General features: G+C 42.5%; 1 long non-coding RNA gene across 1 annotated transcript; it reads left to right on the forward strand.

The window, feature by feature from the left end:
- Positions 1-456: 456 nt before the first annotated feature.
- Positions 457-18,028, forward strand: LOC137379112 (uncharacterized). Its single transcript, XR_010976737.1, has 3 exons — positions 457-543; positions 4,056-4,240; positions 16,476-18,028. It is a non-coding gene; the product is annotated as an uncharacterized lncRNA (long non-coding RNA).
- Positions 18,029-21,473: the final 3,445 nt, after the last annotated feature.

Here is a 21,473-nt window from a genome sequence, read left to right on the forward strand (position 1 = left end):
CTTTTGCATTAGTTTTAAAAACATCACACTAGAAGCAAGGCCCGCCCACAAAACTGCCTGTGCCACCAGAATTAATTAATCACCATTGGGAATTGCTGATAATTGCAATCATTTGCAGACCTTGGAGAAGGATCCAAACTTAAGCTGGAACTTTTAGATACAAAAGAGGTATGTTTCAAAAGCATTTGGGTTATGTTTTTATAAAAGAAAAAATTACAGAGGAATATACGATTGTACCTCATTCTGAATAGAAAACAGTTTGTATAATTTTTTAAAAGTTATTTTCAGTATTTTAAAATCGGGCTAATCACACCTGGTGGAATAACACTGGGCTGCATTTTCTCTCAGGTGGCGGGAAACCGTAGTCGAGACTGTTTCGGGTCCCAAACCCACCCATGGAGGAAACGGTCATTCATTGGGATTTTCACGGAGGTGCCTCCTCAATTGGCGTGGAGACAGGTTCCCTGATTGGGCAGACTCCCGGAGCTGGAGGGCCAATCAGAAGCCTTCTAGCTTGAGAGAAGCAGCAGGCTTTGATGGCAGGTAAGTAACAGAGAGGGTGCTTCAATGTGCAGGCACCCTCTCACAAACTTTTTAAAAGTTTAATTAAAAAATAATTCTGGCAACCAGGCCACCACTGAGAGGCTGGGGGGGGGGGGCCCAAGCCCCCATAAAGGGGGCCTGTGGCAGTTCACGCAACCAGGCAGGCTGGGAGGGCCTCTAAGCCAGCCTGGAGTGCTAACTGTTGGGTGCGTACCTGCAGGTAGTTAAACTGCCTCCCACCAGTGCAGGAAATTGGAGGCCGACTGGCAAATTTGCGTGGAATCACTGATTGCACCCAAAGTGGAAACTCTAGCTCCAAAATGTATAACATTCCAGGAATGAATGCATATCATAATACAAACCTAGAATAGAATCATAGAACACTTAAGGCACAGAAAGAGGCCACTTGGCCTATCGTGTCTGTATAGGCCGAAAAGCGATCCATCTATTCTAATCCCACCTTCCAGCATTTGGTCCATAGCCCTGCAGCTTTTGGCACTTGAGGTGCATATCCAGACTCCTTTTAGATGAGTTGTGGGTTTCTGCCTCATCTACCCTTTCAGGCAGTGAGTTCCAGTCCCCCACCACCCTCTGGGTGAAAAAGATTTTCCTCATCTCCCCTCTAATTTTTCTACCGATACCTTTAAATCTATGCCCCCTCATCACTGACCTCTCTGCTAAGGTGAATAGACCCTTCACCTCCACTCTATCCAGGCCCCTCAAAACTTTGTACATTTCAATCAGATCTCCCCTCAGCCTTCTCTGTTCCAAGGAGAACAACACCAGCCTAACCAATCTTTCCTCATAGCTGCATTTTTCCAGTCCTGGCAACATCCTCGTAAATATCCTCTGTACCCTCTCTAGTGCAATTTCATCCTTTTTGTAATGAGGTGACCAGAACTGCACACAGTACTCAAGTTGTAGCCTAACCAATGAATTATACAGTTCCTTTGCCTTGTTTGACCTCTCCAAATGCATCAATTCACACTTCTCCAAGTTGAATTCCATTTGCCACTTTTCTGCCCATCTGACCAGACCAACTATATCTTCCTGCAGCCTACAGCTATCCTCCTCATTACCTACCACACGGCCAATCTTTGTGTCATCTGTAAACTTCTTGATCATGCCCCCTACATTTATGTTCAAATCATTAATATACACCACAAAAAGCAGGGGACCCAGTACTGAGCCCTGTGGAATGCCACTGTAAACGGCCCTCCAGTCACTAAAACAGCCGTCAATAAATACCCTTGTTTCCTGCCACTGAGCCAATTTTGTGTCCACTTTGCTGCATTTCCCTGGATCCCATGTGATTTAACTTTTTTAACCAGTCTGTAATGTGGGACCTTGTTAAAAGCCTTGCTAAAATCCATGTAGACTGCATCAACTGCACTACCCTCATCAATCTTCCTTGTTGTTTCTTCAAAAAAATTCAATCAAGTTGGTCAAACAAGATCTTCCCTTAACAAATCCATGCTGACTATCCTTGATTAACCTGTGCCTTTCTAAGTGACAGTTTATCCTGTCTCTCAGAATAGATTCCAATAATTTGCCCACGACTGAGGTTAGACTGACTGGCCTGTAATTATTCAGTCTATCCTTCACTCCCTTTTTAAACAGAGTTACGACGTTAGCAATTCTCCAGTCCTCCGGCACCACACCTGTATCTAGTGAGGACTGGAAAATAAAAACAGGAAATGCTGGAAATACTCAGCAGGTCTGGCAGCATCTGTGGACAGAAAAGCAGAGTTAATGTTTCAGGTCAGTGACCCTTCATCAGAACTGGCAGAGCCAGAAAAATGATGGTCAGACCCTCTGTTACTTCCTCTCTTGCTTCTTTTAACAGCCTAGGATACATTTCATCCAGCCCTGGTGATTTATTAACTTTCAAGGATGCTAATCCCATTAATACTTCCTTTCTCCCTATGTTTATCACATCCAATACTTCACACTCTTCCTCCTTAACTACAATATCTGCATCATCCCCCTCTTTTGTAAAGACAGGTACAAAATATTAATTAAGAACCATACCAATATCTTCCGCCCCTACACATAGGTTACCTTTTTGGCCTTTTATGGACCCGACTCTCTTCTCAGTTATCCTCTTACTCTTAGTGTATCGATAAAACATCTTTAAGTTCATCTTGATTTTGCTTGCCAATATTCTTTCATGCCCTCTATTTGCTTTCCTAATTTCCTTTTTGATTTCACCCCTCCACTTTCTATACTCCTCTTGGCTTTCTGTAGTATTGGGCTCTCAGTGTGGGACATAAGCTTTCCTTTCCTGCCTTATCTTACCCTGTAGTCTCCTTGACATCCATGGGGCTCGAGATTTGGCCGCCTCACCCTTTTTCTCTGTGGGAACATGTTTACACTGAACCCCTTGAATCTCCCCTTTGAATGCCTCGCACTGTTCTGACACTGACTTACCTTCAAGTAGCTGTTTCCAGTCCACTTTCGCTAAATCACTCCTCAGTTTAGTAAAATTGGCCTTGTCCCAATTGAGAACTCTAACTCCTGTTCTATCTCTGTCCTTTTCCATAATTATGTTAAAACTGACTGAATTATGATCACTACCACCAAAATGCTCTCCCACTGCCACTCCTTCCACCTGCCCAGCTTTATTTCCTAAAACTAAGTCTAAAACTGCACCTTCTGTTGTTGGACTTGCTCCATACTGGGCAAAAAAGTTCTCCTGAATACACCTCAAGAATTCTGCTCCCTCAATTCCTTTCACACTAATACTATCCCAGTTAATATTGGGGTAGCTAAAATCTCCTACTATTACTGCCCTATTGTTCTTGCACTTCTCAGAGATTTGCCTACATATCTGCTCTTCCATCTCCCTCTGACTGTTTGGGGGTCTATAGTACACTTCCAGTCGTGTGATTTCCCCTTTTTTGTTCCTTAGCTCAATCCATATAACCTCATTTGATGAACCTTCCAATATATCATCCCCCCTCACAGCTGTAATAGTTTCCTTGACCAAAATTGCCACTCCCCTCCTTTCTTATCTCCCTTCCTGTTGCGTCTGAAAACCCTGTAACCAGGAACGTTGAGCTGCCATTCCTGTCCCTTCATAAGCCATGTTTCTGTAATAGCTATGATATCGTACTGCCACGTGTCTATCTGTGCCCTCAGCTCATCTGCTTTATTTGCTTACTTATGCATGATTTGGGAAATAAAAGGTAATTTTGTGAATTCACACTTCCGTTGAGAAACCGTAAGACGCCCAACAGAAGCACAAAGTCAGAAAATTACACCAAAGAATTAATTTTACATGCCTGTTCAGCAATTTCAACTAAAAGGCATCCAATTGTGCTGTTATATTAAAAGGAAAGACATGCATTTCTGTAGCACCTTTCACAACTTCAGGACATGCCCAAGAGCTTTACAGCCAATGAAGTACTTTTGAAGTGTAGTCACTGTTGTAGTGTTTGAAATGCAGCAGGCAATTTGCACACAGCAAGTTCCCACAAACAGCAATGTCAGATAATCTGTTTATTTTACAGATGTTGGTTGAGGAATAAATATAAGTCATAAAACCAGGGAGCATTCACCTCCATTTGAGAGGGCAGACAGGGCCTCAGTTTAATGTCGCATCAGAAAGAAGCACCTCCAGCACTGCAGTATCAACCTACATTTTACACTCAACTCTCTGGATCGAGGCTTGAACTTAGGACTTTCTAACTTCAAGGTGAGTGCCCACTGAACCACAGCATCTATCAATTTGATCTCCCATGAGCATTAATGTAAAATGTGTAACATAATTCAGGAGCCAAGTTAGCAATATGATGCCTGAGTGCACTGGAATTGTGGAGTCACCACTGAACTGTAGTTGTACACTACTTGTGAATCTAGTATAGCTCCAGCCCAGTGCAAAGACGCATTGACTAAAATTCCCAGCTCGTCATTGGATTGCCTGCTAGTTTATAATTGTAAAGTTGAATTGGCTGGATTTTGTGGTGGTATTTACACCGGTGAAAGTGCCAGTAATTTCGGGAGTATATGTGCATACTATAGCTCGGAGATCCCAAAGTTTGTGGAAGAGCCATTCTGCACTGCTCCAGAGGGTTCAATGTTTCGATCTGTGACATTAACATTAATAGGGAAAAAAATGGTACTGGTGTAAACTTGGGCTAATGGCCCCCTTCTAAAGATTCTCGACACAAAATTTTGTGCTTTGAGGCGGAAGGAGCCTCCTCTGTCAGTTCGTGAATATTTAATGAAGATATTGGTATGCGATTTTTCAACTCTCTTCAAATTTATCTAACTTTTTAAACATGATTCAGAATATATATCTCAATTTTTAAAATGTTATGTTTAAATTTATGACTTTTTAAAATGATACTGCTCATTGTTTTTAGCATTTTTTGTTCAAATTTCTATATGATTTTAAGATGGTTCTGATTTTTTACAATCCTGTTTACATGCATATGACATTGCAAAAATGACTTTATTACTTAAGCAGTTTTTAAAAAACTTTTTCACTGTGCCTTCTGCTCCTTGTCAGTTCTGACTGATCCTGTGTGTATGGCTTCTATTCATTGCACCATGTGCTCTGCCCTTTATGGCCACCTTAGAGTAGGCTGCAGACCTATGCTGGGGCCTCGGTTGTGAAGGAATCCTCTTGCCTTCCCAGTGAAATTCTCACCTGCAGCACTGTGTTAAGAAAGTCGAGGTCAGCAGCGAGTGTCGTCGCTTCACGGCTGACTGCAAAATAAAGACTTTTTTTGTGTTACTAAAGAGGCCTCTCTCTGTGAACACCAACAACTTTGGAATTATATAGCATAGTTAATGTAATAAAATATCCCAAGGTGCTTCAGAGGATCATAATCAGACAAATATTGACACTGAATCAAAGGAGGAGACAGCAGTACAGGTGAGCAAATGTTTGGTCAGTGGTAGCTTTTAAAGAGAGAGTCTAAAAGGAGGAAAGGTAGACAGAAGGGGATAATTAGCGAGGGAATTCCAGAGCTTATGTCCAAGGCAAAGAAAGAAAGACTTGCATTTCTATAGCGTCTTTCATGACCTCAGGATGTCACAAAGCACTTTTACAGTATTTTTGAAGTGTAGTCACTGTTGTAATGTAGGAAATGCAGCAGCTAATTTGCACACAACAAGCTCCCACAGACAGCAATGTGATAATGACAAGGCCATCTGTTTGGTGATGTTGATTGAGGGGTAGGTATTGGCCCGGACACAGGAGAAACTCCCCAGTTCTTCCCCAAACGATGGCCAATTAAAAAATGTATTTTTTAAGAAAAAAATAAGCTTATACTTCAACAAGGTGCCCCAACAAGTTTTCATTCGCATCATCTTAATAGGGTATATATAATATGTCAAGATATGTAAAATACACACGCTCCCAGAAATAGGATCAGGTCAGGGGCAGCCCGACAGGTCAAAGGTTCTTCCCCAGTTTAGAGCTGTCCCAAAGTCCACCAGTGATTACTGGCATCTCATTTTTTTTTTGCCTGCAATAGGCTAAATTCCTCAGTTTGCTATTTTTAACACACTAGCTAATGCATTTTGTATCAAATTCCTTTGTGTATTCCATTGTGTAAATGTTAATCTGGGTAAATGATGGAATTCAACTCCCTGTGTTCTGCAAGACCTCTTATTGGCTACCAGTAAGGTGCATTTAAACTACTTGATGTTTTTAAAGGAATGTTTGACAAAATATAATTAGCACAATGTACAATGGAAGATGAATGAATATTCCCAGCCTATTATATCCCTTTGGATATCTGTGGTGTTCCATGGATTAAATATGCCCCCTACAGTCACAGTGAAGCAGTGCAATGGAACAGTCATGGCTAATGTACGAACAAGTAACATATCAAACAAGAAAAGGTGCACTCAAAACAAGAAAAACAGTGGCGATATAATGTACAATGTACAATATAATGCTCCGCTCCGGTTGATCCACGTGTACGCCCCGGCTCAATGCAGCAAGTGACTGATGGTCCTCCAGCAGCTCCCACTGCTGCTAGCAACATCCAGATTTCAACTGCATCATTAATGCAGCTGGACAATCTAGCAGGGACAACAGCAAACTGGACGCTATGTCCAGATTCCTAATAGAAACAATAAATGATGCCAAGCTGTACAACATCTTCAGCAATCCTGTAGACGGAGCGCAGTGTAGATACACCTGGTCAAGACAGGACGGGTCTGCCCGTTCCAGATTTGACTTCCTGTTTGTGTCCTGTGCTTTCATGGTCAGATCCACCGATGTCAAGCCGGTGTTCTTCTCTGACCATTGCCTCTTACTGGCCGACTATCACTTACAGGATGACCAGCAGGTTGGCAGGGGGATATGGAAGCTCAATGCTACACTGCTAACCCCAGAGAATGTTGAGGAACTCAAAAGGGATTACAAATGTTGGAAAACCCTGAAACCCCTATTTGAGTCTCCAGTTCACTGGTGCGAGGCGATCAAGGAGAACATCAAGAGGTTCTTTATCTTCAAAGGTGTTCAGAGGGCGAGAGAGAGACAGAGGGAAATGTCCCGACTCCAGACAGGGGAGAGAGGACAGCCCTGTCTGACTCCAGATTGGATCGGGAACCTTTCTGATTCCCACCCATTGGTTGAGACTGTGCTACAGATGTTTGTGTAGAGCAGTTTGATCCAATTGCAGATTCCCTCCCCAAACCCCATTTTGGAAAGCACATCCATCATGTAGGTGTGTGATATCCGACTCCAGAAAAGTATGCAAAATCTGCTCCGGCTGCAGACGATGGGGGTCAAGGTCAAGGAGGACCTCAAAGAGGTGAAGAGCCAGCAGGCCTCGCTCTTTGCCACGGAGGCCTCCAAGATCAGGGTGGACACCTGCCTCAACAGCTTGGACCAGAAGAAGGCTTTTGACAGGATATCACACACCTACATGATGGACGTGCTTTCCAAAATGGGGTTTGGGGAGGGAATCTGCAATTGGATCAAACTGCTCTACACAAACATCTGTAGCACAGTCTCAATCAATGGGTGGGAATCAGAAAGCTTCCTGATCCAATCTGGAGTCAGACAGGGCTGTCCTCTCTCCCCTGCCTTGTTTGTTTGCTGTATCGAACCTTTTGCTGAGTCCATCAGGAAGGATGCGTGCATAAGAGGGATGACAATCCCAGGCAGCGGAAGCACTCAGGTAAAAGCCTCCCTGTACATGGGCGACGTCGCCTTCTTCTGCTCGGATTCGCTGGTGGTGAGAAGGGCCCTCCCCGTCAGATCCTTCCTGCACGCCTGGAGTCTCGCCCCCTCCACACGCTGCCCTGGAGGTGGCTGCGGTGGGGAAGAGACAGTTGCCCACCTCCTTCTGGAATGTGTCTTTGCAAAGCAGGTGTGGAACGAGATGCAGTGGTTTTTGTCGAGGTTCATCCCAAGCAGCTCTGTAACACAGGAGTCTGTGCTCTACGGGCTGTTCCCAGGGACGCACACTGAGATAAACATCAACTGCTGCTGGAGAACCATCAATTCGGTGAAAGATGCTCTTTGGTCTGCCCGAAACTTGCTGGTCTTCCAGCGCAAAGAGTTGTCCACAACCAAGTGTTGCAAACTGGCACATTCCAAGGTCCAGGACTACGTGCTGAGGGACGCATTAAAGCTTGGAGCAGCCGCAGCAAAGGCTCAATGGGGAAAGACCACTGTGTAAGGTCCTCCCACCATAGTGAACTGAGGGGCTGAGCACATGGGAAACCTCTCGGGCTGTATACTCTAAATATGAGTTTGCTCTAAAATGTACATAGCATGTAAAATGGAATGCAAAGGTTGTGACGCAAAACTGATTTCCTTTGCACTTTTTGGAATGTCAACCTGGTGCTGTTTTGAACTGATTTATAATGTATTTTTTACAGATTTTTATGAATAAAGTATATTTTTGAGAATAAAAAACCATGGTGATAGAATAACTGAGATGCAAACGAAAGCATGCGTCACCTTGCAATAAACAAAATGGAGTCAAGTGGGAAAAGAGAAATAGAAATGTAGGATAAAAAGTTTAAATACTAAAGAAAAACAGGCTTTGAGCAGATGTTCATTTAAACTGTTGTTTAAAAACGTGTGCACTAATAAATAAAAGTTAAGCAGATAAAGATAAAATTCTGTTGAGTATCAGTGGCTCAAGACCGATGGCAATACAGATTAAGGGGTCCATTCTGCAACACTGGGCCACAATTTTGAGGACCTGTATTACAATCCAGAATTGATTGACTTTCAAACACAGATTGTTTCAGCGAAAAGAAGTTTGTCAATTGTTGGTTGGCTGATTAGGGCTTTAATGTTGACAAACATCCCCCAAGGCACTTCACAGAGGCATAACCGGAGCACAATGGATGTTGCTGTAAAGAGGGAAATATCAGAGCAGCACTAAAGCTTGGTCAAAGAGATAAATTTAAGGAGGGCCTTAAAGGTGGAGGAAATACACAGAGTTTAGAAAGGTATTTCCAAAGCATGTGACCTAGATGGCAGAAGGTTTTTTTTGCCAATGTTGGGATGAAGGGGAGTTTCACAAAAGGTCAGATTCAGAGGAACTGAGTTTGGATTAGGTTGGTCGGGCTGGACAAGAATGCATTGGAATAGTCAAGTCAGAAAGTAACAAAGGCAGGGATGAATGTTTCAGAGTAGGTAGAGTATGGCAGGTGTGGAGCAGACAATATTACAGAAGGGCAAGTAGGTCTTTGTAATTGAGATGACATGAGGTAAAGAGAACAGCTCAGGATCCAATGGGCTGCTGAGATTGAGAAGAGGTTGGCCAGGGAGGGAGATGGAATCGATAGCACAGTTAGGTATTTTATGATGGGGGCCGAAGACCATGGCTTTAATCTTCCCAAGAAGTTGTAGCTTATCCAATACTGGGTATCGAATACACAATCTGAAAGCACAGAAACAGTGGAGGGGCCGAGAGAAGTGGTGAAGAGACAAAGCTGCATGTTATCAACATACACGATGTCAGCAAGAACAATGCCAGTGGTTTTTAAGTTTACAATGACTCTTGTGCATCCCTGAATTTAATCACTCAACCATTGGATTGCCCTCCATAAACCTCTCTGCCTCTTTCTCTTTCCTTCTCCTTTAAGACATTAAAACTTACCTCTTTGACAAAGGTTTTGGTCACCTGTCCATATATCTCCTTATGGGGCTTGATATTTTGTTTATTAACGCTCTGGTGAAGCACCTTGGGGTGTTTTACTATGTTAAAGGGCATTAAAAATGCAAGTTGTTGTTGTCTCTTGGACTATTTTTCTTATTCCTTTGACTCCGGCAAACATCTTACTTCTGTTCTGAAGGCTTTGACTCCTTGCTGGAACAGAATCCCACAGGTGTTGGACATTTTTGTTGCATCACCCAAGTATTCATTATCCATGTGTGAATTTTGATAGTACATGTGCGCACACACGAACACATAAAATGTAAACTCATCTCTCAGGGATTGTCGTGCTGCAATTATACAGGTCCTTGGTGAAGCCACACCTGGAATATTGTGTGCAGTTGTGGTCTCCTTATCTGAGGAAGGATGTAGAGGAAGTGCAGACTGATTCCTGGGATGGCAAGACTAACATATGAGGAGAAATTGAGTCGGTTAGGATTATATTCGCTGGACTTCAGAAGAGTGAGGGGGGATCTCATCGAAACCTATAAAATTCTAACAGGACTTGACAGGGTAGATGCAAGAAGGATGTTCCCGATGGTGGGGGAGTCCAGAACCAGGGGTCATAGTCTAAGGATACGGGGTAAACCTTTCAGGACTGAGATGAGGAGAAATTTCTTCACCCAGAGAGTGGTGAACCTGTGGAATTCGCTACTACAGAAAGCAGTTGAGGCCAAAACATTGTATGCTTTCAAGAAGGAGTTAGATATAGCTCTTGTGTCGAAAGGGATCAAAGGTTATGGGGGGAAAGCGGGAACAGGTTACTGAGTTGGATGATCAGCCATGATCATAATAAATGGTGGAGCAGACTTGAAGGGCCGAATGGCCTACTCTTGCTCCTATTTTCTATGTTAGTTATTGATTAGGCCTGGATATTTGTAATCTTCCTGACCCTGCAGAAAAAAGCAGTAATAGTAGGTGATTTAAACTACCTTAATGGGTCTCTATTCCCTTTTTCTGGACTTTTTCACCTGAGAATAGACATTCCCTGGAGACAAATGCTAGGCAATCAGTCCCAAATTTTTCAATCATTGAGTCAGAGTCATAGAGTCGTACAGCATAGAAACAGGCCCTTCGGCCCACCGCGTCCATGCCGACCATAATGCCTATCTATACTAATCCCACCTTCCTGTATTAATTCCATATCCCTCTATGCCTTTCTCATTCAAGTACCTGTCCAGATGCCTCTTAAATGTTGCTACTGTTCCTGCCTCCACCACCACCTCAGGCAGTAATAATAATAGTAATAATAATAATAATAATAATAATAATTGGTATTATAACCCTGAAAAATCCCTGTTTGAAGTGATTTTTTTATTAAACATTCTCATCCATTTTATCAAATAAAAGTTACCTTGGGCAATTAGTTTCTCTATGATCGCCACTCTTCTTCAGTTGCTCATTTGCGGTTCTCAAATTGTCTGAACATCCCCAATTCCTTTTTACATTGGTCATTTCCCAAAGACCCTGCAGCCCTGTATGTGACTGCAAGATTCTCAACCCAGTCACTCTAACTCCCTAACTTCTTCTAGCATTCATAAAGCTACAATTCCATAAACTGTGCGATAGAGATCCCGAATTCCCGCTCTGCCTTCATATACTGAGATTGCCACTCACTTTTCATGCTTTCAGTAGTATCTATGTCTAACATTACTGGCCAACTTCCCAGATTATCTCCACTTCGATTCACTTCTTCCTGTCCTGGACAATGCCATCGCTAGCTTCTGTCAAGTCTTCTCTCTTGTCTTCACTCTGGTTGTCACAACAACACAGAGCAAGATGAGTTAGAGGTGCTGCACCATCATTCTCAATCCCAGTGGAAGTTGTCCATTTCCTTCACTGGCATTTATCTGCTTGGATATTGCCACTTTACAGCTGCTGCCAGTTTCTACAGCAATTTTCATGGCTTCAAGACATCCCACATCACTGCTGGATCGGGAGCCAATTTAGGTCAGTGAGCACTGGGGTGATGAGTGAATGGGACTTAGTGCAAGTTAGAATATGGACAACAGAGAGGTTTGCAGGAGCTCAAGTTTATAGAATGTTCAATATGAATGCATTGACAGGCTCAGATATGGTAGATGAAAAAAAACTGTTCCCATTAGCTGACGGTACAAGGACTAGGGGACACAGATTTAAGGTTTTCGGCAAGAGATGCAGGGGGGATGTGAGGAAGACAGTGAGTGGCAATGATCTGGAACTCGCTGCCTACGAGGGTTGGGGAAGCAGAGACGATGAATGATTTCAAAAGGAAATTGGATGGGCACATGAGGGAAATAAACTTGCAGGGCTACAGGGATATAGCGGGGGAAAGGGACTGATTGAAGTGCTCTACAGTGATCCGGCATGAACTCGATGGGCTGAAGGGCCTCCTTCTGTGCCATAATGACTCTCTGAGGAAAATGGGAGGCCAATCACGAGTGTATTGAAGTAGTTGTGTCTGGAGGAAACAAAGGCATGGATGAGGGTTTCAGCAGTGGATGAGGGTTTCAGCAGTAGATGAGCGGAGGCAGGGCCAGAGTCAGGTCATGAGGTATCTGAGGTCCCTTCCAATTGATTTTCCACTGCAGGCCGCACATTTGTTGAGTGAAACAGGCAGGTGTTGGCTGAAAATCGCACAAGGATTTTCTTTAGGGACCTCAGATGAACAAGTTGGAATAAATTATTTTCGATCAATTTATTCATATCCTTTTTCTGTTCTCTTAAGAGCAGAATGTGACTATACTGTGCATGCAGAAGCAAATTTATTTTAAATCCTTTAACAATAAACTATATTGAGGGAGACTTGAGGGCAGAATCAGTTTCTTCAGCAGCTCTGTATCAACAAGCAGCTGACAAATCTATTCAACATTTGTAATTCATAGTCACTCTGTGGTTAAACTCAACAAAAATGTAATTCAGCATTTCAGCAATTTAGGAATATCATTCATGCAGTTTCTCTCTGTCTTAAACCTATCAGACCTGCATTTAAGGGGAAGCTCGATGAACATGAGGGAGGAAGGAATAGAAGGTTATTCTAATGGGGTGTGAAGAAAAGGAATTGGAAGGAGGTTCCTGTGGAGCATAAACCCTGGCATGGGTGCCGAATGGCCTGTTTTTGTGCTGTACATTCTATGTAATTCAAACAAATTTGGAACACCACGAAGGAAACCATAGACAACAAAGATTCACAGGCTGGTACCATAAACATATTTTCTAGGCAATATATTGAGATTAATACATTGACATTTCTGCACCAGAGAAAGGTAAGAAATTATTTTTCAAGAACAAGGAAAAGGATTCATTTTTTCAGACAGAATTGCCTTTGAGGATTGCAGTGCTTCTGTGCATCAAAATATGTAAGGCATATGTCTTGGCTAGCAATGAGATATGATAAATATATGAGGTTAACGACATAATTCATAAGTGACAAACCCCGAGGTGGGTTATGTCAAGTGTCTCTCAAATTCTATAGTGCAGCCGTCAATTTTTTTTCCATGGGATTTATGGCCTATGTGGAAACTGGATGCATTTCATGATCTGCGGAAAATTTTGGTGTTGAAACATAGGGTTTTTTAACCATTTTCTGCAGTTTAAAAGTATTAATAATGATGTCATTTATATCATGTGGAGGCAATCAAAATGGTGGGAGTTCTTTACAATGTCAAACATTGTGGAAGGAACGAAAGAAATAGGACAAGAAAATTATCATTCTTTGCTGATAATTCAGTTTTCTTTGTATAGTTCAGCGACCTGATTATTACACTGAAGTTATTGCATTCCTTTGCCATCAGGGAATAATTTTAAATTTGTCAAATTTCTATTATTGGGTGACCCAACTCTTTAAAATTCAATTTTCATCTCTCAGCGCTTAACTTTACAGCTCCTGCTGTGTTATGTTTTAAATCTCCAAATTAAGTGGGGCCCTGTTTAGTCACGACCACTGCTCGAACAATCTGCCAGCTGACAGAAAAAAATACATTTCCGATGCTTTAGCTCATCCTATCCTATCCCAATCCAAATCCTGCTCAGCCTGACCTGACTAACATACATTTGCTTCCTGTTCTCTAACGTATCCAATTAAAATTCTCAATCTTGTTTTCAAATCCCTCTGTGGCCTCACTCCTCCTTATTCTGTGATCTCCTCCAGCCTCATAACCCCCTGAGATCTCTGCATTGCAGCAATTCTGGCCTCTTGTGCATCCCCGATTTTAACTGCTCCACCATTGGTGGTCATGATGCCTAGACACTAAGCCCTGGAATTGACTCCCTAAACCTCAATGCGTTACTCCCTTTCTTCTCTCCTTTAAGACATTCCTTACCTACCTCTTTGACCAAGTCTTTGGCCATCTGGCCTATTATCTCCTAATGAAGCTTGGTGTCACATTTTGTTTGATAATACTCCTGTGAAGCACCTTGGTATATTTTATTACATTAAAGTTGCATATAAATACAGGATGCTGTTGTTCTTCTTTTGACCTGGGACTGTTGTGCATCCCCATCACTCCCCCAATAGAAGACAGACCTTCAGCTACTCCCTACGCTTTGGAATTGTTTGTCTAAACTCTCCAACCACCACCTTCCTTCTCTTTGCCTGCCACCTTAAAACCATCTTCAAAAGCAACCTCTTTGACCAAGGTTTTAGTCACCCTCCCTCATATCTTCTTCTTTGGCCCAGCATTCATTTTCTGGATAATGCTCTTGCAAAGCACCTTGCGGTTCCTTTTTATATTAAAGGCACTATATAAATGCAAGTTGTTTTTGTGATTGAAAATTAAGGACTGCGTGCCTGCCAGTTTCTCACATTGCCCTCTCTGTGAGCAGTTTTCCCTGCTGGGGGGTGATGGGGGTGGTGTTGCCATTGGATCGCACGTCACACTTAACATATGAAAAAACTTACTGGGGTTTTTCAATGACACAGAAACAGAAATGACACTAAGCATATCACCCCTATCTTGTCAGCAGCTTGCAAAACATGTTCAAGCTGCAAACTTTTAACATTGTAAGGGTGAGGGCTTGTCCTGGTACCCAAAAATGCCTCAAGAGTTGGATGTCTTGTCCAAACAAGTAATCTATATTTATGAGCCTGCAAGGAGAAGTCCTACTCTCACGAATGATTGTAGGGGTTCTGCTAGTACATTGTTCCAGTCGTCATTTTATACAGTTTTACAGGAGGTTTACTTGGTAAACTGTTTCCTAATTACATCACCTCCCATCTATTGCCTTCCCTGATCTCATCCTGCCTTGGTGATATTATCCACCTCGCCAACCTCTTGATTACCCTATCCATATTCATATAATTCGGGTATCTAGCAGGCAAACTTTCTCAAGTTACAGGGACCTAAATTATGTCACGTATCCTATAATCCCCATATGCCAGCTCCAACTTACAACATGATTGGCTTTACTTTATCACTAGTCTCTGCTTCTTAACTGACTGTCTAGTTGAAAATGATGTTTTGTAATGCAAGTTAATTGTGTAATAAATAACTATTTATGAAATACTTAATGGGATTTATTTATGTGCAGATCCATTACATTTCCAGACATTTAGCTGCATCTGGTTACAACCTTTGACAGTACACAGGAGAAGTACATGGAAAGATGTTTAAAGCCAGACAGGAATTTATATATTTTTACGACCGACCGCTCCAGTCAAAGCCCCCAATCGAAATATACGATTCTGATTGTGGTGGGAGAAACGCTCTGTTAATTCAATCCCGTCCCTCCACAGATCGCCTAACATATCATTTTAAACTTTCCAAATTAAAGAAAGACCCAGAAAAATTGTACCATCTATTAACTCCTGAATGAGGCTAACCAAACCAGGTGTCTTTAAATCAACAAATTAACTGTTTAATTAGAAAAACTAAATTCTTAAACACTACTAAGACATAAACAACGTTTAAAATAGAAAAATTAGAGTCCTTGCAAATTTACAGTCTAATATTGCTTGAAGTCCTCATAGCCGTCCGATCGGGAAAAAAGGTTCTTCAACAGTAGAACAGTCCATAGTCTAATTCCAGCAGTAAGTGATGCTTTCCTTCCCCAGCGATGAATTTCAACAATTAACAACATGCAAACACTTTTTAAGTGAAGCAATTTGGCTTTAGAATTTTTGAGGGATAAAAGATTGTCACAGTCTAACTTCCCTTCCTTCAGTTTAAGTTATTAGAGATCTCAATTTTGGCTTGACCTTTTTAGAATTTTGAGAGATAATCATAAATAAACAGACTAAATTCTTTTCCTTCAGTTTAAATGGGCTGAGAACACTTCTTTCAGGTGCTAACACTGTTTGTCTGTGTCTCCTGTTAGAACAGTCTGTTTGCACTATAAGCCAGTTCAAAATTGAATTGTAACAAATGTATCTCTCGATGCTCAGTCTGAGTGGCTGTATCCAAGGCAACGAGAATGCACCCTTTGAATCGCAGTCTCCGAATGGCTGTGTCCAAGGCAACGAGAATGCACTCTTTGACTCAGTCTTTAGAGCTTGCTGCCTTAAAGCAGTATGGCTCTTTTCCAGCCTTAAAGGCACACTGCATTCTTGAAGACTGAAAATAGTTTTTTTTAAGGCCTTTTGATGGCTCTATGGTGAAAAGAAATGGCAGGCAAAAGCAAAGGAAGGCAAACTGTGTAAGCCGTGGCTCAGTGAGTTGCACTCTTGACCCGAGGAAGATTGTGGCTTCATGTCCCACTCCAGAGACTCAGGCACAGAATTTAGGCTAACACTGAGTGTAGCACCGAGAAAATGCTGCACCGCCCTTGAAGGGTCATCAATCTGAAATGTTAATTCTGTTTTTCTCTCCACAGATGCTGCCAGAACTACTGAGTATTTCCAACATTTTCTGTTTTTACCTCTCCCACCTAGAAGGACAAGGGAAGCAGTCATAAGGGAACACCACTATCTGCAAGTTCCCCTCCGAACCACACACCATCCTGACTTGGAACTATATCGCTGATCCTTCACTCTCACTGGGTCAAAATCCAGGAACTCTTTCCCTAATTGCACTGTGGGTGCACTTACACCACAGGGACAGCAGTGGTTCAAGAAGGCGGCTCACCACCACCTTCTCAAGGACAATTAGGGATGGGCAATAAATGCTGGCCTTGCCAGTGATGCCCACATTCCGTGAACAAGTAATATAAAAGGGACTCCCTGCCGACTCACAACAAGTCAGTTAATGGCTGGATTTGAATCCCAAAGACAGGTGGAATGGGGTCAGGTCAAAAGTTAAAATTTTAAAAATATGAAACACAACCTCAACACACATTCAACCTGCCCTCTTCTGGATTTAAAGGAGGCAGGATGGGACAGGCAGCCAACCTATTCCAGGAGGCAAGTTCGCAATTTAAATATTTTAATATTTTAATGAGACTGGCAGCCTCGCGTTTAACTTGCTTTGTGGCTGGTCAGGTTTCACAGGCCACATCATTGTTGGGTTCACTGTAGTGTTCATGGAGCTGACCATTTATTCCATGGTTGCCTGTTTAGTTCCATTGTACTGCGCAAAGGCCCAACACAAGTTGTAACTGGACTCTGACATGGCCTCTCCCATTGCACACAAGCTTGCTGGAAAATGTGCAGTCTCAGTACACCCCACAGATCCTGGTGTTTAGTTACCAGATTTTGTCTGTACTCATATCCTCCGATGTGTACAGCTGAGTCCCCTGCAACAGAGCTAGGTTGTGAGATTGACCATTGGTGAACTGCCTTCCGTGCCATCCTAACCCATACCCTTATTCATGACCACTTGTACTCAGTGAATAAGCCTTTGAACAGTCCTTGATCCTGCCCACTAAGCTACATGTAGTGCCAATCTCTGACATGGCATTGCCAAAGTAAGTTTGAGTGGCGTTGCATGTTGATGAATGTTGCCCATCTCTTGCTATGATGTCTCAACACCATCTACATTTTCTGCTCCTGCAATGGAACAGTTGCATAGGGTTCGCTTTTACTAACTAGGGTAAGCAAGGATTGATGGATGGCTGCTGAAAGCTTTGTCCTGCAGAGCGTGTAGAGTGTGATAGAAAGGAAAAAGTGGGTAAGATATAAAGATACCCTGTGAGATGCCTCTGCCAGGCTATTCAAGTCACTAAGGCTGTGAATCTCCCCCGGTGCACAATACCAAATGCCTCCTCCTCAAGTGAGAACAGAATGTGATCTGGCCTCGGCCACCTCCAGTTCACGGATGCTGATCTATATTGCTTGCCATCTTCTCCTTCAAGAAAGGAGGGAGTGCTTGTCTTGAGAGATGTTTTGAGAATAAGATTGAAAAGTGTGGATGTTGTGTGAAAGATTACAGAGGTGTGGGGAAGTGAGATAGTGAGGGGGGAAGGAGCTGTAACAAGCAGTAGCAACAGAAGCAGGCAGAGTGAAGAGTGAAGAGAAGGGGGAAAGGTATGAGATTGTGAGTAGTGGGGCTACAGCTGTAATATAGGAAACATAGTAGCTAACTTACGCACAGCAAGCTCCCACAAACAGCAAGGTGATAATGACCAGAAAATCTGTTTTTGTAATATTGATTGAGGGATATATATTGGCTGGGACAGCGGGAGAACTCCCCTACTCTTTAACTAGTACCATGGGATCATTAACATTTTAGTAAGCTTTTAGACAGAGCTCTTCATTATTCTGCCATTAACACTCTCTCTGGACTAATGCTTTGTCGTTCACCACAGCCATTAACACTCTCTTTACCTTTGTCCCATGACATCTCTGTTATTGAATCTCTCCTGCCCTCTTCCCTTTTACACACCTTCCCTTTTATTCTCTTCTCAACCAAATGACACCGCACCCCCCCCCTTCAATTGCTTAAAACCTAATACTTTTCTAACCTTTGCCCATTCTGATGAAAGGTTACAGACCTGAAACATTAACTCTGCTTCTCTCACCACAGATGCTGCCTGACCTGCTGAGTATTTTCAGCACTTTCTGTTTTTAAACCTGGCTGTACTGTTCACATCTCCAGTGGCTGTCAGGATACAGCAGTGAAAAATACTAAAGAACAAGACTTTTCCAACTCCTCCAGCACTAGCAACCAGTCACCACACTGTCACTCACCCTTTCCCTTACATGGTGCATCTCAAAGACACACACTGAGGGGATATTAACAGTGTTGATGAACAACTGAGATATGGTGAGACACACTGCATAAAGAATCTGGAGGATGCAGACATGGAAGTAGAGCCTGATGCAGCTGAACAGAAGTCTAAATCTATCTAAGCTCTAAAGAAAACAGATGATGTCCTCAGGGATTGTGTTATGAAGGAAAGGGTGTTGGCAGAGTATTAGATACATGTGGAGGTCTGTGAAACTTCTCTAAGATGTGGGTCAAAGAGCAGGATAGTATGGAGTTCACAGTCCTGTGGTGGGCCAACATCTGAGAGGGGTTCATCTCATCGTAGGACAGCCTGGAGAAAGTGGTAGCTGCAGAAACACCTGAAAACTTTGCCCTGCTTCATGAGAGATTTGGTCAAATCAGTAACACACCATAGAATGGACTGAAAAAAGGTCAGAATCAATCAAAATGCAAAGTATACAAGGCAGATTCTCAAAGGGACTAAAGGATATTCAGTTGGCTGAATCCCAAGCATATTGAGATCTTCCCAGTTCTGTGAAGTCTGTTCTCCCTCTGATCCCTAGTAACCAGAATCCTGTTTCCAGTACCAGTGGAGAAGCTGGTGGGTATACCTCAGGAGCCGTGTTCACTCACTGCAGCAGTGCACAAGCATACTCCCCACAGAAATCTTCATCTTTGCAGGGCCAGGCTACCTTTGACAAAGGGTCAACCTATCCCAAGAAAAAGTTTCATTAACCAACATCCTGCCTTTGGGACTAACATCAGAATCCTGTCTGCTTTCTTGAACCAGCTTCATAGTAACAGGCAGAGCTATCTGAACATGGGCTCTTTTTGATTCTCTCACTTTGTCCGTTATGTCAAATGATTGGGATAAGTTGTTTTAATCTATGAGTTTCCTTATTATTGCCGGTATGAAGCCAAGATTTACAGGTTGGTGCCATAATGTGAGAGCTTCAAACACAATGCTGGTTTTGTGTTTGCAAATGAGTTTGATAATTGGAAACCTAGGGTTAGAGACAAAAAAATTATGGGCTGAATTTTATTCGGTTGCAGTGGCACCCTTTGAATTCAGTGGGGTGCCTGCCGAGGAGCCCCCATGATATTTCACGTGGGGGCTCATTTAAATAGTGGGGGCAGAGCGTCCGGCCCCAGTGACGTGTAGGGGCGGCCTCTGCGTCCCCGGCAATGGCATCCGGTGCCACTGCACAGGCATTGGTGCCATTTCTAAAGGGCTTTAAGCCCTTACAATCAATTTTATTTTTTAAAGGGAAAACATTACTGATTTTTATTAACTATAAAATTAAGTGATGGAGGCCCTTTCCCAACCCCCCAATGGTCATTTCATTGCCCAAAAAACCCTCAAATACCCAAACTTTCTCCCCCAACCTTCAATCTTTTGCCCTTCAACCCTTTCCCACCAATCCCACATTTAATAAAAATTGATTTCTCCACTCCTCCCTCCCTCCCCCCCTAAAATGTTATTACCCCCCCTCTCCCAATCAGGTTGTCGCCTCGGGACTCCATATGGAGTTCCGAATGCGCGCGAAGGCCGAACGGAGGCCACGACCCGCGGTGTCAAGGGGCTGGTAAAATTCAGCCCAAGGAATCAGTGAACTGGCTCCAAACTAAAGGTCTGGGCTTGATTAAAGTCCAATTAAATCCCCAAATGAACTCTATCACCCTGTTCATGTACAGATGTTACCTTTGTCTGAATTCGCTCTCCCTCAGCACACCCCCGGACACAGCTATCAGTAGGACCACACTTTTAAACATCTACTAAGTCCTACTAAATTCCTACCCCACACAAAACTCAAATCAAAAGGCAGAATATAACCATTTTACTTGAAGAAATCATTGCAATATCAACTGAAACCATTTTAGGTGTATATAAACAGAAAAAAGTTACATGCAGTTCCTTTGACAAATGTATGATGGCAGATTTATAAAATTGACAGTCTATTGTTGTTTATGTGACAGCTTTTATTAAAATGTTAAAGGCCTAAGGCAACACAAACTAGATTTTAAATTCCCTCCAGCTTTCTTTTTAATTAGTGAGATTTTTATTTTTTTGTCATTGATTTAATAACACAGTCATCAGCATATAAAATGCAGTCACAAGTGGCAGCTTAACGTAGCAAAAACTGAAAATAATGAAACGGTGGCAAGTAATTATTTTTGGATTAAAATGCAAAATATTAAAATTTGCATCCCTCTGCTGGATAATTAAAATGACAACTGGCTTAACAGCATGACCTTTCTCTAAATCGAATGCTCTTGTGGTTTGTTTTGCAATATGATTTGTCTCTGCACAAAATTAAGCAAGTACAAAAAGTTACATCAATATTCAGAGCTGGTTACTGTGCAACATCCTTATAATGAGATTATATGGATTGTTCCATATATGGATTGTTCCTACCATATTTCATTGTCACAAAAGCTTTCAGATTTTCAATGAGGGAGGAGATGTTTGATTCCCCTTGAAAATATATCCTGTTACTCTTGACCAATTCTGATGAACCCACTGGCTGTAAGCAACAGCGAGGCACATGAACTGCTCAGTGATGTGAGAGAACAGTCTGAGGTGAATCTCCCACCGATTTCCCCTAAAATGCCCAGTCTTAGTTTAGTTTAGTTTAGTTTAGAGATACAGCACTGAAACAGGCCCTTCGGCCCACCGAGTCTGTGCCGACCATCAACCACCCATTTATACTAATCCTACACTAATCCC

This window comes from Heterodontus francisci, chromosome 2 (assembly GCF_036365525.1).
Source record: "Heterodontus francisci isolate sHetFra1 chromosome 2, sHetFra1.hap1, whole genome shotgun sequence".
NCBI classification, from domain to species: domain Eukaryota; kingdom Metazoa; phylum Chordata; class Chondrichthyes; order Heterodontiformes; family Heterodontidae; genus Heterodontus; species Heterodontus francisci.